The 17,784-nt window shown below is 34.6% G+C and overlaps 1 protein-coding gene across 5 annotated transcripts in view; it reads left to right on the forward strand.

The window, feature by feature from the left end:
• The first annotated feature begins 4,981 nt into the window (after window positions 1-4,981).
• The window catches only part of LOC128869257 (adapter molecule Crk), a 149,734-nt gene continuing 136,931 nt past the window's right edge, over window positions 4,982-17,784 (forward strand). For 3 of the 5 annotated variants that reach the window (XM_054111793.1, XM_054111791.1, XM_054111790.1), the window contains exon 1: window positions 4,982-5,240. The gene's annotated coding sequence lies outside the window, so the exon portion shown is untranslated. Of the gene's footprint in view, window positions 5,241-6,284; window positions 6,843-17,784 lie in introns of those variants that run through there. The other 2 variants (XM_054111794.1, XM_054111792.1) reach the window with 2 other exon arrangements.

Consider the following 17,784-nt stretch of genomic DNA (forward strand, 5'->3'; position numbering starts at 1 on the left):
GTCTAGCAGGAAAAGCTTGGGGCTGTAGCCCAAGAACCCTGAGACGGATATACATCATGATAATAAAATCAGTGATAACATATGGAGCGGTCGCTTGGGCATCGAAAGTCCCTCTCTCGATAGTTCGGGCAGCGCTAACAAAGCACTCACCCAGCTACACAGAATACATTCGAAAAGAGGTTCAGAATTAAACTGGACGATTAGTTAAACTGGAGTAAACCTGCATTTGAAAGGAAACTCTAGGAGTGTACTCTGCGCTGGTACGAAGATGGCTAGAAGACCCCAGAAGGCATAGGCGCTGAAAGTTACGGCCCCAGAACCCAGGGCTCTGTGCCGATGGGCAGTTTTTCAAGCGGAAATGTATGCCATTTGTCTATGTGCAGAGATGAACTTAGACAGGAATGTCCGAAATGAACGAATTGCCATTCTGAGTGACAGTCTGGCCCTATCGTCCTGCGAGATTTAGTCCTTACTGGTGTTTGGGTACATCGAGAAACTGAATCTACTAGGAACGCAAAATCGCATTCAACTAAATTGGGTCCCAAGATACAGGGATATAACTGAGAACGAAGAAGCGGATGCACTGCCGAGAGAGGTGCACCCACCATACACGACTACCACAAATTCTATTAAAACCCTCTTTCGCTCCAATAATTTTTTTTTTTCTGCCGGTACTATTTTACGCATTTCTTCGTTTTGGTGGACTAACAGTCGCTGGATATGCCTAGTGCTACATTTTGTGATTGTTTCTTGGATAGTGTCTATGTTTAAGTCACGATGTATGGCTTCATTGGAAATAAACCAACCAGCTTTTGTTATACTTCGTAATATTTTGGATCGTGTTCGCTGTATGAGCTGAAGATTTGTGTTTTTAGGCACTCCCCATATTTCTATTCCGTATTTTCAGATAGGAGTAATAATTGTTTTGTATATAGTCAACTTATTATAAAGTGATAGTTTTGATGCTCGTCCGATTAGCCAATTTAACCCTGCAGTAGTCGCGCGGTCTACATATGTAATCCACCATTGTTAAATTTTAAATTTCTTGAAAATCTTGCATCGATTTCATCGGAGATTTTTGCTACTTGTAACTAACAAATAGAGAGTCACTCTCAGTGTTCCGCTGTTAATTGTCGAATGCAGTTTTATCGCTAGAGGTTCGTGAAATTCATGGTCTACGTATGTATGCCGCGCGACCGATTACGTAAGTATTTTAAATTAGGTTTTATGCTAATAGCTAGTTATACTTTGTAAAGAAAAGTGGACTTTTGGCATACTTTTTCATTTTACAATTTTGTGGAACTTTTCTGATAATATTTGCATATGTATGCTACTCTGCTGAAATGACTTTGGACGAACAACTCTTGTCCTTCAGAGGGTGTTGTTCTTTTCGGCAGTATATTCCAAATAAACCTGCTAAGTATGGACTGAAAGTTTTTGCACTTGTAGATGTTCATTACCCCTACACCTATAACTTAGAAATTTACGCCGGCCAACAACCCGAAGGTCCATTTCGGTTAAGCAACGAGAGATTTGATATCGTGATGAGAATGGTGCAACCTATTTCGAATAGACATATCAATATTACTATGGACAATTGGTTTTCCTCTCTGAAAATAGCAAAGCAATGATTTGATAATGGAATTACAATGGTTGCTACCGTTCGAAAAGATAAAAGCGAAGTTCACCGAGAATTCATAGCTAGAGGCAATCCAATATGCTCCTCAAAATTTGGATTCCACTCTCCATATACTCTGGTTTCTTATGTACTAAAAGCCAAGAAAGTGGTAATAGCCATGTCTACAATGCTCAACGATACAGCGATTGATTCTGACAACGGAGATCAACGAAAGCCGGAAATAATAGCATACTATAATCGCACTAAAAATGGCGTTGATCTGGTTGACAATGTGTGTTCTCTTTATGACGTATCTAGGAATTCGAGAAGGTGGCCGCTGACTAAGTTCTATAATCTTGTAAACCTCAGTGCTCTCAACGCATTATGCATTTACACTGCAAACAGTAACTATGAATCTGTCAAAAGGCGTGATTTTCTCATAGACTTAGCCTTGTCTTGGATGAAACCACTGGCTCACCAAAGATTAACACTTACCACGCTACCTAGAACACTAAAAATTTAAAATAAAAGACTTCCTGGATCTTCCACAAGTTGTAACTCATCAAGGTCCAACGCACAATGACTACGTCGGCCGTTGCCACGATTGTGGAAGGGCCCGTAATAAAAGCACCCGTAAAGTGTGTAACGCTTGCAATAAACGCATTTGCCCTGATCATTCCAAGACTGTATGTTTGTCATGTTTCAAAAACAATTAAAATATCTCAATTATCTTCTGGTTATTTCATATATATTTTATACTTTTGTGAAGTATCTTAATTTTTTGTTAAAAAATGATGTTTTGGTTTTTATTTATTTTATGCAAGAACTGAAAGTTTATTTATGTTATTTTTGATTAATATTAATAAATTAAACAATAAGAAGAATATTTAAAACAAAAGCAATGGAAGGATTAAATATTTATCTTTTGTATTTTTAATTTTAAAATGGATTACATATGTAGACCGCGCGACCAATTACGTCAGTTTCAGGGGCGCGACTACTGTAGGGTTAATTGCCGGTACTTATTCTTAATTTGATTTCTTTTGTTAATGATAAGCTGTTTACATGTTAGTTTTTCGTCAATAGTTATTCCAAGATATTTTTCTGCTGGGCAGACTTTTATTTTGTGGTTTTTGTAAGGTATAGTTTCGTCTTTATTAACTTCTATACCCCGTTCATCAAACCGATTTACTGTATTGTTTATTAATTTTTGAAGTGTAAAGGTCGCCAGTTTTTCGTCATTGTTTGATGCCATTAATACAGTATCATCCGCGAAGATTGCTATCATTGCATTATCTGTTGTCGGAGTTGGCACATCTGCGGTGTATATTAGATATAAAAGAGGACCTAATACACTGCCTTGCGGTACTCCAGCTGCCATTGGTAGAATATCGGAATACTCGTCTTCACATCTTATATAAAATTTTCAATCAGTTATGTAGCTCTTCAAAATTTCGAAGTAGTTTTGGGGAAAGATTCGTTTGAGCTTATGCAAAAGTCTTTATGCCAAACTTTATCAAAGGATTTTGCAATGTCTAAGTATACAGCTACACAATATTTTTTGTCATTCATATCGTTAAGTATTTTGTTAGCAACCCTGTGGATTTGTTGGACTGTTGAGTGTTGCCGTCTAAATCCGAATTGATGGCTTGGTATCACTTTTTTTGATGTCAAAATTGGTTCTAGTCGGTCGAACAATATTTTTTCAAACACCTTTGAAAGTATTAGCTGATGGGTCGATATGAGGCAGTTTTGGTGGCATCTTTTCCTGGTTTGGGTATGGCGGTAATTTGAGTAATTTTCCATAGTCGTGAGAAGTATTTAGTTTCTAACACGCAATTAAATGTATTTCTTATGAATTGAAATGCTATTTCAGGAGCTTTTTTATCGTTTAGCTGTCTTATTTGATTTTTAATTTCGCTTATGGTGGTCTTTCTTGTTTTGATTTGCGGAACGTTTATTATGTTATCAGATTTAATGTTAATGTTTTGATTATCCATTTCACTTGTTAATGTGTCTAAGAAGTGTTTGGCTAGGGTGTCGGCTTTTTTTTGCTTGTTGTTGCCCATGAGCCGGCTTCTGTTTTGATGGGAGGTTTATGTATTACAGCGCCATTGATGTGTTGGTTTTATCTGCTGGATGTCTGGTGGTTTGCCATGTTTTGCGGAGCTTTCTTTTTTCGCCGATTTTCTCTTTAATGTAAGTTGGGACATTTTCTATATTTGTCATTTTCGGTGTTGGTGTAGAGGAAGCAACTGCTTGTATTACGCTATCATTGAAATATACAATAGCGGAGACAATTTCATCTTGAGTTCAGTGATATATTTATTTTGAGTTTTTGTTCTAATATTTGACAAGCATTAGTCCAATTCGTTCTAGAACTATATAGACCCCGAGATAGTTTTATTTCAATAGGTCCAAGTAAGGTTATAATTAATGGTGAATGGTCTGAGGATAGCTCTAAACATGATTTTATTGTCAGACTTTCATACGACATGCACACTAGCATTGCATCCAGTTTTTCTCGTTCTGTTCGTTAAATCGTTATTTTTCATTCACAATAGATATTGTAGCGAATGGGAAACTCCGCGAACCGACTGATAACAATAGCGAGCGAATGAAATGCCAAAACAAAAACATGTGGTTCCCACGACAGTCGGTTCTACGTAACCGGGACGACCCGGATTTATATCCGACCAAGGACTGTCACTTCAGAAGTAATCCTCGTATAAGCACGGGGAATGTTTACGCTGCTACAACAACAACAACACAAAAACATGAATTCGGCTTGATGGCGACAGCAGATGGCGGGACAGACCTCGCTAAAGCTGTCAGATCTTGAAATTACAATAGTTATTAAGCACAGATATATAAGCAAAGGTGCATGGACACAGGGTAGTCAATCGTAAGTAAAGCGTGTAAGCGAGTAAACGATAAGTAATTCAGACGTGACGTGAAAGTATAGATGTAAAGTAAAACTGTTCAGTGTTCAAAAGTTTTGTTGTAGCAAGTGGTGTTGCTTTTAACTTATGATTTTTATTTCGCAAGTCAATGATCGAATTCAGAAGAATTATTGTGAGATACATATATAGATTTTAACATAAGAATATTCGTAACAGTATTAACTGTTAGTTTTCGGCAATGTTGCCTTCGGAAATTCCCGTAACCAGCATAAATTATGAGAATTAAGTCTAGTTGTCAATCCACATTAATTGCATTTAATTCCTGAGATTATTCCGAATTAAGTCGTTGATTCCGATTAACTCCTCCGTCTGTCAAGACTAAAACAATACCAATAATAGTAATCACATAATATAAGAGTGTACCAAATTAACTTAATGAGTACTCGCCATTTATAAGTTCGATATCACTAGAAGAGTTATACAGAATCATCAACAAAAAGTTCTTTTGCAATAATAAATTTTTTGAAAGAAATTGTTACAGTTTTAACTACATATGTAAATTTGTATTAGCGTTACAACTTGAAAGTCTGTCAAATAATTATAATTTTTTTTATTGAAATCTAAGGAGTAATATTAAACAAATAAACAATATATAAGTGTAAAGAAGGTGCAGTGAAAATTTGACAGCTTAGATACATATGTAAATGCTTTTATTTAAGGTAAATATCCACCGATAAAAATCTATTCGTGGTACTAATAATTTGGTATTTATGAGTTCGGGGAAACTTGTCTAAAACTTCTTAAAAGTCACGTAGTTCTAATTCTAAACGTAAAAGTTATTTGTAAAATACCATTTTTTACATAAATTTTTACGAAATGAATCCCATAAATGGTTGACTTGTTATTAAAACAGTAATCTATAACTATATGTGGGAAGATTAACGTGCTCAGTTATGTTTTCGATGCAACTTGGCATTACAAAGGTGGAGGACAATAGCTTTTGCTACTCTATTTGAACATACCAACAAAGTAAACTACAATTGGAAACTAATAATTTGGTGATTATTGAAATGAAGAAGGAGTGTCCAGATCTGGGGAAAATACCCATTTGGTCCCCCGCCTCTTTTAAAAAAAGGGGTATAAGGGGGGGTAGAGGGGGCATTCTACTTTCTAAAAGTGAAAACCTCACCCCCAGGCGGCTTGTAGTTTTTCAGTTATTTGAGTTTAAAAATTGTAAAATTGACCAAGAATCCTCCTATTTTGGTTACTACAACCAGCCGAAGAGCTGCCAGACATCGTATAAATAAACAATTTTAGAAGATAATAAATGAATAGAAATACAAAATTTTACAAATTATTTCTATATTATATACGTCTATTCATATATATATATATATATATAGGTATATTTATGGATATATGTATATATATATTTATATACATATATATATTAATGCTTGATTTTCAGTAACGTATGTTTGATTGTATGCATTTTGAATATATGATATATATATATGATATATATTATATATTTTTAATTCCAAATTTTCACTATATTATGAATATATGATATATATATATACATATATATATTTAAAAAAAAAGACAAAAATAAGCGCCGCAGGCGAAAATTCCAAATTTTCCCTATATTATGAATATATGATATATATATATACATATATATATTTAAAAAAAAAGAAAAAAAAAAAGCGCCGCTGGCGAAAATTTGGAACAAAAAATCGCGCGATTTTTTATTCCAAATTTTCACTATATTATTGTATGAATATATGGTATATATATATACATATATATATTTAAAAAAAAAAAGAAAAAAAAAGCGCCGCAGCCGAAAATTTGGAATAAAAAATCGTCTATGCTGTCCACAGTATTTTTGCGTAAAACTTTCTTCTGCGTAGGCGGCCTTCGGCCGCACTTCAAAAAAATAACCCTCATCAGTCGAACTCCGGCTACGCAATCCACAGTATTTTTGCGTAGTACTCCTTTTCGCGTAGGAATTTTACGTGAAGCTGAACTGTATTTCGAAAATCATATCGATATTGTATTTATATATATTTATGAACTCAATATATACACCTTAGAGGTTGTAAACCCCCATTCCCTCATTCCCTCATTATTCTAACAAAAAAGAGTGTGTGGAAATTATGTTTCTATGTTGCTTCGTTTTCAATCGCATTCTATTTTTTTTATTATTTTTTGCTTCTGGCAGCACTCCATTCAGCCATGCTTTTCAGTTATTGTAAATTTAGCTGGCGCGTCAAGTGTTTGCAAGTTATAAATGCAATTTAAATTGTTAATTTATGGTATATATCAATAAAAAGAGTTAAAAACGTGTGTGTATGTTAATGTAGTTTGAATATTTATTAAAATAAATGTGATAAGTGCACTTATTGGGGAAAATACCCATGACCTGCCCCATGAGTTTTATATATAAAATAAAGTCAACTTGTTGTGTGTGTCCGCTAACCGGCCGTGTCTTTTCACCGAATTAAACCAAACTTACACACACTGTTAAGTAGGTATTGAAGATGGTTTGCGTATAGTTTGGATACCTATTGGTGGATAGGGTCTCGAGATATAGGTCAAAACGTGGACCCGGGTAACCTTTGGATGTGTATGTACAATATGGGTATCAAATGGAAGCTGTTGGTGAATGCTTTAGTTCAGAGTATTTTTCATGCCGCTCCATGACAAGGGTTTCGAGATAGAGACCAAAACGTGGACCCGGGTAACCCTAGAATGTGTTTGTACAATATGGATGTCAAATGGAAGCTGTTGGTGAATGCTTTAGTACAGAGTATTTTTTATGGCTGGAATTTAGAACAAACTATATTGTTGTTTTTAATGAATTTTTGGCAAACTATTAAAGGAGTTCTATGTAAAAATACTGTGGATTGCGTAGCCGGAGTTGGACTGATGAGGGTTATTTTTTTGAAGCGCCGCCGAAGGCCGCCCACGAGAAAAAAAGTACAATACTACGCAAAAATAAGGTGGATTGCGTAGACGGAGTTGGACTGATGAGGGTTATTGTTTTGAAGCGCGGCCAAAGGCCGCCCACGCGATAAGGAGTTCTACGCAAAAATACTGTGTTAATTAATTTAATTTAATTGTAATTACTTTACTATTTTTTGTGATACGCTTAATATCATTGTTTTTAAGTTTAAATGAGTTGTATGTTTTTATTTTCAAAATTATTTCTCAACTTTAAATTACAGCAAAAAATACTGCAGTTTTACAATGAACCTTCTACTGAACATCCCTGCGTGCGAACTTCGTTTTCATTTCAGGTGTATGGCAATACCAACTTTTCGCTAAATTAGAGAACTTTAACATTAAATTACTTAAAAACTATAAGCCTCCGGCATGTTCTGTTTTCAGTTTTAAGATGGGGATACACCCCTCTATCACCCCCTTTTAACCGTTTTTTTAAAGCGATATACATTATACTAAAGTTTTCCCTTTTTTATGCCGCTCCGTGACTGGGGTCTCGAGTTATAGGTCAAAACGTGGACCCGGGTAACCTTTGGTTGTGTATGAACAATATGGGTATCAAATGAAAGCTGTTCATAAGTGCTTTAATACGGGGTAACTTTCATACCTATTTATGACTAGGGTCTCGAAATATATGCCAAAACGTGGACCCGCCGTGTCTTTGCACCGAATTAAACCAAACTTACACACATTGTTAAGTAAGTATTGAAAATGGGTTTCGTAAAGTTTGGTTGTAATTCGGACACAGCCATAATGTCGTTTCCTTTTTTAACGCTTGGGGCGGAACTGAACTGTCAAATTGACAGTGTGAGCTACAATGTGTCAATATTTCTTTCTGATTTGGACGCCATAAGGAGAAGACGTAATTGCAAAGTGTAAAAATTGTTTGTGAATTTTTTTGGAGTGGATTTTGAAACAGTGAATATTTATTATTATTATGTATTATTATTATTATTTAGTGACTGGTATGAATACCAGTACTAAAATTATGTTTGAGCATTGGCTGCAGAGGCCATCAGCTCTGTGTCGTCTGTGGGTGTCTGGATTATTTGTTATATTGTCAGTCAATAATTTCTTACGAAATTTGAGAATGTTCAAATGAAATTATGTGTTCGTAGAAAAAAACATTTTTGTTTTCGTTTTTTTTTTTTTTTTTCAAAAATATAAATGGATAATGGTTATTAAAGCTCCAATGCTTAAAAAAACATTGAAATTGAAACGAAAAATTCATGGATGATCAGGAAAAAAGAAGATTGTTTTTAAATTTCAAATCAAAGCAAATGAATAACTAACAAAAGAAAAAATAAATTTTTCCCGAACACTTAGTGAGTACATGTTTGGTTATTTTTTCAATTGACAATCGCCCACGTGCTTTTGGTTATGTTCAATATGTTCAAGTGTTATCAATATATTTTTCTTATACATTTAGGAATTTTCACGTGGTAAATTGGAATTAATTAATGTAAGTTTTCATCAAATTTAGTGGATTTATTTTTTCGGTTCATATGCGATAAGATAAGATACACCATGAATGAAAAAAATGGTAAAAAAAATGAAAAAACAAAAGAAATTGTTAAAGGATTCAAAAAAAGATCACGAAAAATACCTAACTTTGATGAAAAAATTAATAGTCTTATCATGCAAATTGTCAACAATTTTCAGAAGAAAAGAGATGATTTAAGAAAACCACAACAAAATAAAATAATCCTGACCATGTGGACTTGGGCTTTTAAACACATATGCATCGAAAATATAATCCAAAAATTGCAATCATACCAAGTTGTGTCAACGCTTTATTAGCAATTGACAAACACAGATCCTCTACCAAGAGTAGCACTTCATTGTACATATTTGATATACAATCCAAATTGTGATTTCCAGTTGCAATACGCATTCGGTATAATATATCTTCCGTCATGCTGTTCTTATGGTTATTCCACAACTCACCAGGACTTGCTGGAAAACATGTTGATATGATTATTGCAAATAACGTACGGTTTTTGGAATGGTGTGGATGATGCAGCTGCATCTGTTAAAGTATCGTTCCAATGTGCGCCATCCTCAAGCAAATGCAATTTCATACATGCTTCGCGAAATGTAGTGCAGATTTGACAATTTACTGTACGTATGTTTTGAAATGATGTTGGGCCACGGACATTAATCAATAGTAATCGCAAATAAAAGCATTCTTCATTAGTTGGATGAATTGTATAAATACGGCCTATTGCATCGCTGGCAAAAACATTGTGATGAGTTTCAACCGGTGTTCCTTGCTTCCGTCTTTGAAAACTTTTCGATGCGTGATTCCAAGTGTAGTATCCTGGAGCTTCAGAATATAACAAAGTTCTCGCAAAATCATCTGACCGACATAAATTGAAAAAAGCAGTTAACGTTGTTGCAGGTGGTTGAGTCGATCTTTGCGCTGCATTATTTTCCGTGAAATAAAGGCCATTTTCAAGATGAACGGACAAATGTAAAACCGTTTGGTATCTGTCGTGAATAGGAAATGAAAAAATTCGCTACGCTGCTTCATTGCTACTTATATAGGGTTTTTCAGTAAGAGCGCTTCAACTTTTTTGATTAAAACACAAACGGTTTGACTTTTTTAACTAATTTTTTTTTTATTATCGAGTTTGAACATATGTATACATTTAAGTATGAAATTCGATTTCTTTTGCATGACCACCGCGTGCACGTTTTACGAAGTCCAATCGTTGAACCCAATTTTCGACCACTCTTTTGCATAAATCGGCCGAAATTCCAGCAATTTCGCGTTCAATATTGGCTCTGAGCTCACAAATCGTCGCCGGCTTGTTACTGTAGACCAATGACTTCACATAACCCCAAAACGGGACGGCTTGTTAAATGGACCGTAAAATGGCCGTAATGTTCTTAAAGTAGCAGCAGCATAACGATTATTTTCATAAAAAATTCGCACGATTTGCAATCGTTGCTCAAGTGTGTAGCGTTCCATGAGGAAATGTATACTAATGAAGTTTACAAATGACAAGCGAAAAATAAAAAAATATTGCGTCGTTCGCCCTTCCTATCGGGAAAAAGTTGAAGCGCACCTATTGAATAACCCTATATACATACCTGCCCATTTGGTATTTATGAATATACTATGAAGTACATATTTATGAATGTACTTGCAAATATATTTGATCGATTTAACGGAATTACAATATTCAACGTTTATGTGGGCTTTATAAGTTTTCGGTAATATAGGCGAATAAGGCACGATCCATCCGTTGTCAATTTCGATTTCTTCACCTCTAAGTCTGAGCTTTGTTGTAAATCCGTTATCATCTTTTGAACGTCGTCGGTACAATGGATTTCCGTCATTGCCTGTTATCGTTTCAGCAGTCAAATTCCTTGGATAACTTTTGGAGCATTTACCATCAATCATGCATGGTGCGGCAGTATTCAAATTGCCACATGGCCCATGTATCATATTCTTTATTACAATTTGTGATAATTTCGGATCAACTCTTGGGTCAGGTAATTCTGCCGAAATTATATCATCGATTTGGTTACTTCTTATCTTTTCTTCTAACCATATTAATATGTGCGCATGTGGCAGCCCTCGCTTCTGCCACTCAATCGAATACATCCAACAACGTACTGCACCGAAAATTTTATGTTTCGCAATAAAATCCAAAATTATTTCAGTTTTTGCCGAAACACACGTGCTGTTATATCATGACGATCGTGTGATGATCATTCCACTGCGGATTACATGTAAATGTAATGAAGAAATCGGGACGACCATAACGGCGCATATATGTCATTCCATCTTGTGCATATTCATGCGTGTGTCTCGGGCTACCTATATAAGACGAAGGTAATATAACCGCTTGTCCAACGTTATTAGCGCTACCATCATTTTGAATGGCATCACGCAGATGAATGTATTCTTCAGAACGCAATTTACTTTGATTGAATCTGAAATAATTTAATCGTTCTGTCTCGATTTTGGCATACATGTCTACCAAGTACTGATGTAATAGTTGTCGACATTTCAAAATCGTATTCTCATCGTCGTCACGGACCATTAAACGATACGAATAAAAACTCATTGCGATGACTTTTTTAGTTGTTTCTTGACCTGTTAAACGAACGAAATATGTAATATTAGCTAAAGTCAATGAAAAAAATATTAAAATCGCTCGCCAGTTGATGGATTTAACATTCTGTAGTTGAAATGATAACCGTCATCACCATATGGGAACATTAATGGGTATTGTAAAGCATCATACGATCTATGGGTTTCAGAAACTGATTGCAATTGATTGTTTCTTCGATGAAGAATGATATCACGCGGTTGAGTCCGATCGCCAACAATGATTACAGCTACTTCATCGATGGTAGGTGCATTATATCTTCTTTGATGTTGACCTGTAGGTGTTTTGTCCGCTTGAATTTTTATTATATGATTGTCGCTAGACATACGTTCGATTGCAGTCGTAAATAATTGAATTAATGCATTATTTTGGTGCAACATCAGTTCTAACTCCCAAACCAAATTCCGATTCAAACTTCTTTCGCCAGCTACAGATATTCGGTGCTCAGCAGTATCACCACCCATAAAATATATTTGCAAAAATTGACATTTATCATCATTGAATGGTATTAGAGAGCCAATTTTATGGTAAACTTGGCCTTGTATCTGTTTGGTAAAAAGTCATCAAAATGATTGTCATTGATCAAAAAGTCATTGATATCAAATGATGAATTTACCTTAAAAGTTGGCATAAAATTATCTCTAATAATCTTCGTTGCCCCAAATGAAGTCATATGGAAACATGTATTTCCTAAGTTTTTTCAGGAAATGTTGAGATTGTGCTGTTTTTCCCGATAATAATGTAAACAATGGCTCAGGTGGTACATTTAACGCTCGCAATTTTACTTTGCCGCTCAAACAATACATTCCAACAGTTTCGTTTTTAAATTTCTTAGCATGGCAATGTTGACACATTTGATTCATTGGACCAATTTGAACAAAGTTATGGTCAATGTAGTTAACTGTGTGATCGTATGCAAAAGCAGCTCTGTTCAAATTGATGTATCTTGGTCGATTTGATCTGGACCGTGCCATTCGTTGCCGATTTGCTTCATTTTGGTCTTGACGTTCTTCTGATGTCGCGTTATTCAGAGCATTTCTCATGCGCCTATTATTATTTGTCGAACGACCAATATGATTACGTGATTGTCTTGGCATTTGTACTGTACTAAACATGACTGTAATTATGATATTCTGAGATTTTAAAACATGTTTCTTTTAAATTTTGTGGATTATATTTTCGATGCATATGTGTTTAAAAGCCCAAGTCCACATGGTCAGGATTATTTTATTTTGTTGTGATTTTCTTAAATCATCTCTTTTCTTTTGAAAATTGTTGGCAATTTGCATGATAATACTATTAATTTTTTCATCAAAGTTAGGCATTTTTCGTGCTCTTCTTTTGCATCTTTTAACAATTTCTTTTGCTTTTTCATTTTTTTTCCATTTTTTTTCACTCATGGTGTATCGCAGCTTATTGCATATGAACCGAAAAAATAAATCCACTAAATTTGATGAAAACTTACATTAATTAATTCCAATTTACTACGTGAAAGTGCCTAAATGTATAAGAAAAATATATTGATAACACTTGAACATATTGAACATAACCAAAAGCACGTGGGCGATTGTCAATTGAAAAAATAACCAAACATGTATTCACTAAGTGTTCGGGAAAAATTTCTTTTTTCTTTCTTTTTTGAAAAATATAAATGGATAAAGGTTATAAAAGCTCCAATGCTTAATAAAACATTGAAAATGAAACGAAAAATTCATGGATGATCAGGAAAAAAAAGGTTGTTTTTAAATTTCAATTCAACGCAAATGAATAACTAAGAAACAATCGTCTTTTTTCCTGATCATCCATGAATTTTTATTTATATTTATATTATTTTTATTTCAAAAAATTCTGTATAAGTATCAATACTAGTGCCGTAATCAATATAATCACTTATATTCCATAAACATTCAAAAGTATCTTTTTTATAATGACAGCATTTAATAATCTTTGTTTCATTTTGCATTTCTTTGTAATTGTTGACTAGAATACTAATAGTTTCGTGATCAGATGTCTTATTATCTTTATCTACTTCCACAAAATTATTTAGTAGTCCTTGTATATTCAAGTATTTGCACCGGATGAAGGGGGCTGGTTGCTAATATAATTTCTCTTTTTCAATATTGATCTTTCTTTTAAAGAGTTCACAACTATGGTCAAAAGCGCTATGATTTTCACTTAAATTTAAGCCGTATTTTTGGTTGGCCGAGGAACAGTTGATGCATTTCGGTATATCATTCAATTTCGAACACCCGCTGGATTTATGCTTGAAGTTGAAGCCCAAGCAATTGTAGCATCTTCTTACAAAGAATGATTCTAGTACTTTATATTTTCCCCAATCAACTCTTAATGTACCCAATTCCAATATTTTTTTATATGCGTTTACTTGCACTTCAAAAATTGCATTGTATTTCACTATCTTATTTTTATCTTTAGTTTCGTATATCACCTTAAAAGAAATTACCTCATTTTCTAAAAAGCTATTCTTATCTTTTATTTTTTGCATTAAGCTTTCGCCACTGAGTTTTTTTGGTAGACCAAAAATTTTGAGTCTAAAATTTCTCTCTTTGTGAAGTTGAACTTCATATTTTTCACTAATTTCTCTTTCTATATTGGCTTTTAATTTCGACACCGATGCATTATCTTCACAAGCTACCACAACACAACCGTTTCTCTGCATTTTAATTTTCGAAACTTGTATCCCTTCCGGGTTGATCTTTTCTATCATTTCATTCTTAGTTATTAAAGCATCCTGCCCTTTTTTTGGTTTTAAGATTATCTTCGGTTCTGCCTTTTTAATTTCCTTTAATTTTTCTGCAAAAGTTGGCATACGCTCTTTTATCAAATTATGCACACATCTATTTTGTTCTTTTTTTGTGCCTATCTGCTCTAACACTTCTTTAATTTCATTAATTGTTGCACTTTGGACTTTTAATTCCATATCCATTCCTTTCACACTTTCTCTAACTGTCTTTATATTTTCATTTAACGACTTGAGTGCATTTTTACATTCTCCACATAACACACACACAAGCTCGTTAGTCTCAATAGATTTGAGTAGATAATCCGCACCAATACATTTTGGATGATACAAACTCCCGCAAGATCCACTGCAAGCAACTGTACCACCAACTCTAACAGATTTATTGCGCTTTTTGCAATCAAAATTCATTTTAAATACTTTTAATTTATTTATTTTTTACGACAGCGTCTGTTGCACTTCAATATTTACAAAATTCAATTCTCCACACTTTTTTTTTTTTTTTTTTTTTTTTTTTGTGCTTATTTGTGCTTTATTTAAGTTTTATTTATTTACGAGCACTTAAACACGAACCAACGTCCGTACACGCGCACGGTTAAAGCAATATATGTTAATGTAATATAGTTTGAATAATTATTAAAATAAATGTGATAAGGGCACTTATTGTATTAAAATTTGGTGAAGCTAATAGACAAATTTTATTAACAAATAACTTAAAAACTATTATTAACTGTTGGGGCTAGTTTTCGGAAAATAAGCACGAAATCAACATCTCCTGTGAATTTCATTGGAAAATTCGTAATATTTCTCTCAAAACAAGTGAGGGGGCAGTGCAGGGAGTCCTAGCCTACTTTCACATGCCGGACATGTGTTTGGTATGTCGGGGTCGATTTTGGATATGTAGGAGTTTAACCTGCTACAGTATCCAGAACGTAGTTGTGCGAGTTTTACACGAGTCTCACGGGGAAGCTGGAGCTCTTCGTCCGCAATAGGTGGTGGTTGGACTCCGATTACGGCATTCGCAGAGCGGGAGTTCATGAAGGTGGTGACGGTCTCCCGGTGGATGTCGTTTATTGACTGTCTAAATACTGTCCGGTCCAGTAAGTTGCGGTCAGTTTTGTCCTGGATTTCTCCTGGGCTCAAGCGGGTGTCTGCAGGGGTGAAACCTGCGGTAACATCCAAGCAGGAACTGCTTGCTGAGCAGTTTGTTGTGCTCCACTACTGGGAGCATTTCTTCCTCGTTATGTAGGTGTTGAATGGGAGACATCAGGAGGCACCCGGTCGCTGTGCGAATGGCGGTATTTTGACATGACTGTAGCTTTGTCCACTGCGTATCACTAGTTCCAGGCGACCAGACAGGCGCAGCATAGTTTAGAATCGGCCGACCAATTGCCTTAAATGTCGAAAGCAACAGTTCTTTGACTTTGCCCCAAGTGCTGCCGGCCAGCGATGTGAGGACCTTGTTGCGATTTTGGATTTTAGTCGCAATTGCGGTTGTGTGCGCAGAGAAGGAGAGCAAGATGTCAAAGGTTACACTAAAAATTGTGGGGTTATTTATCGTCGGAATTGGTGTGTCGTCGACTTTTACCTTAAGGGGTTATACGCATTTATGACTTTCAAAAAAATCGATTTTCTTTTATTGCATTTTTGTAATGTACATATATTCAAAAGTATACGCACGAAATTTGAAGTAGATCTAAGCAATATTTTCGGAGTTATACCTAAATATGTAGAGATGCCTCGGCCCGTTTTAACCCTTTCGGTACATCTTTTTATTGCGCCATCCAAAAAATCCAAATTTTTGTCTGAGTATTTATTTTAGGACCAATAACAATACAAATAATTTTTTTTTTTTTTGTTAAGTGATTTTTTTTTAATGTTGTCATATGGCAACAAATGTTGTGTATTCGTTTCAATCGCAAATAAACTTCTGCAATATAATGCAAGTTAACACCTTACGAGAAATTTGTTGCCATATGGCAACAAGCTTAGTTTTAAAAATTAGCACAGCTTTTAAAGCTGCTAGCAAAAAAATATTTATATGCCAAATGACAGATTGAACATTTTTCTATATACTTTATTCAAAAATTGTTGAAAACATTTGCCCAAAATGCCTCAAAACTCTAAAAATGCAAAATACAAATTTCAGAGTGAAGTGCTATATGCCAGAAGGCTTTCTTTAAAAATGTTGTATTACCGATATATAATGGGCGGTTATTATTTATTTTATTTCTGTTTAACCATTAAACTTCAATTTTTGAAAATATGTAACAAAAAAGTTGATATTTTTTACAAGAGAGTGTTGACGGCCTTTTAAAGTTTACTGTTGCCATATGGCAACAATATCGCGAAAGGGTTAAGGTAGGTATTGAAACTTTAAACGTGTTTTTTTCAAAACGGCATTTTTCAAGTCGGTGTACACGATATCTCGAAAACGGCTTGTTTGATCGGTCAACCGTTTTAACTCAATCTTTAAAGATACATTTTCTAGTAATTAATCGTTCCTTTTGTAAATCTGATACTTATTTTCCACTTGTTTGATCGGTCAACCGTTTTAACTCAATCTTTAAAGATACATTTTCTAGTAATTAATCGTTCCTTTTGTAAATCTGATACTTATTTTCCATTTTATAATCAATTTACGGCCAAATTTTAACGTAAAAATCGATATCATTTCTTTTAAAAGCTGCCATTTTGTGAAAATTCACTATTTTGATTAGCCGAACGATTAATTACTAGATAATCTAATATATTAACAAAATTTGTTTGGTTTTTTGATTTCAGATAATCCAATCCTGAGTTACGATGTACACCGTAAATCGTCTTTTTTTAAAGGAGGTTCCAGAAATCGCCTGCAGCGCGCTCTATAATCAACATTTTCATAAATAAAAAATTTTGTTACGTTCTTGAAGGATGCTTTTATAACCGCCAAAAATTTTCAAATTAAAATATTCTGAAGTTTCTTCAGGATAAATCCTTGACAACCCGTCTTTTATTTGCTTCATAACTGCGTATAACCCCTTAAGGGACAGCTTGACCTCCTTTGTCCAGGTGGTAAAGAGGGTCGCCGTGGACTTGGTGGGGGAAAGTTGGAGATTCCTCGCAGTGAAAAAGCGAGAAAGGTCGGTGAGGTAGTTGTTCACTTTGGAATTATATTTTGTGGGGCTATGTTAAAGCTCATGGTCTATTCAGACAAGATTGGAAGACAACATTAAAGCATTTATATGTGAAATACCGGCCGAAACATTGGAAAGAGTATGCCAAAATTGGACTAAGCGGATGGACCATTTGAAGCGCAGTCGTGGTGAACATTTGCATGAAATAATCTTTAAACATTAAATTATATGGACTGTACTATCGATTTAAATAAAA

Source organism: Anastrepha ludens, chromosome X (assembly GCF_028408465.1).
Source record: "Anastrepha ludens isolate Willacy chromosome X, idAnaLude1.1, whole genome shotgun sequence".
Lineage (NCBI taxonomy): Eukaryota > Metazoa > Arthropoda > Insecta > Diptera > Tephritidae > Anastrepha > Anastrepha ludens.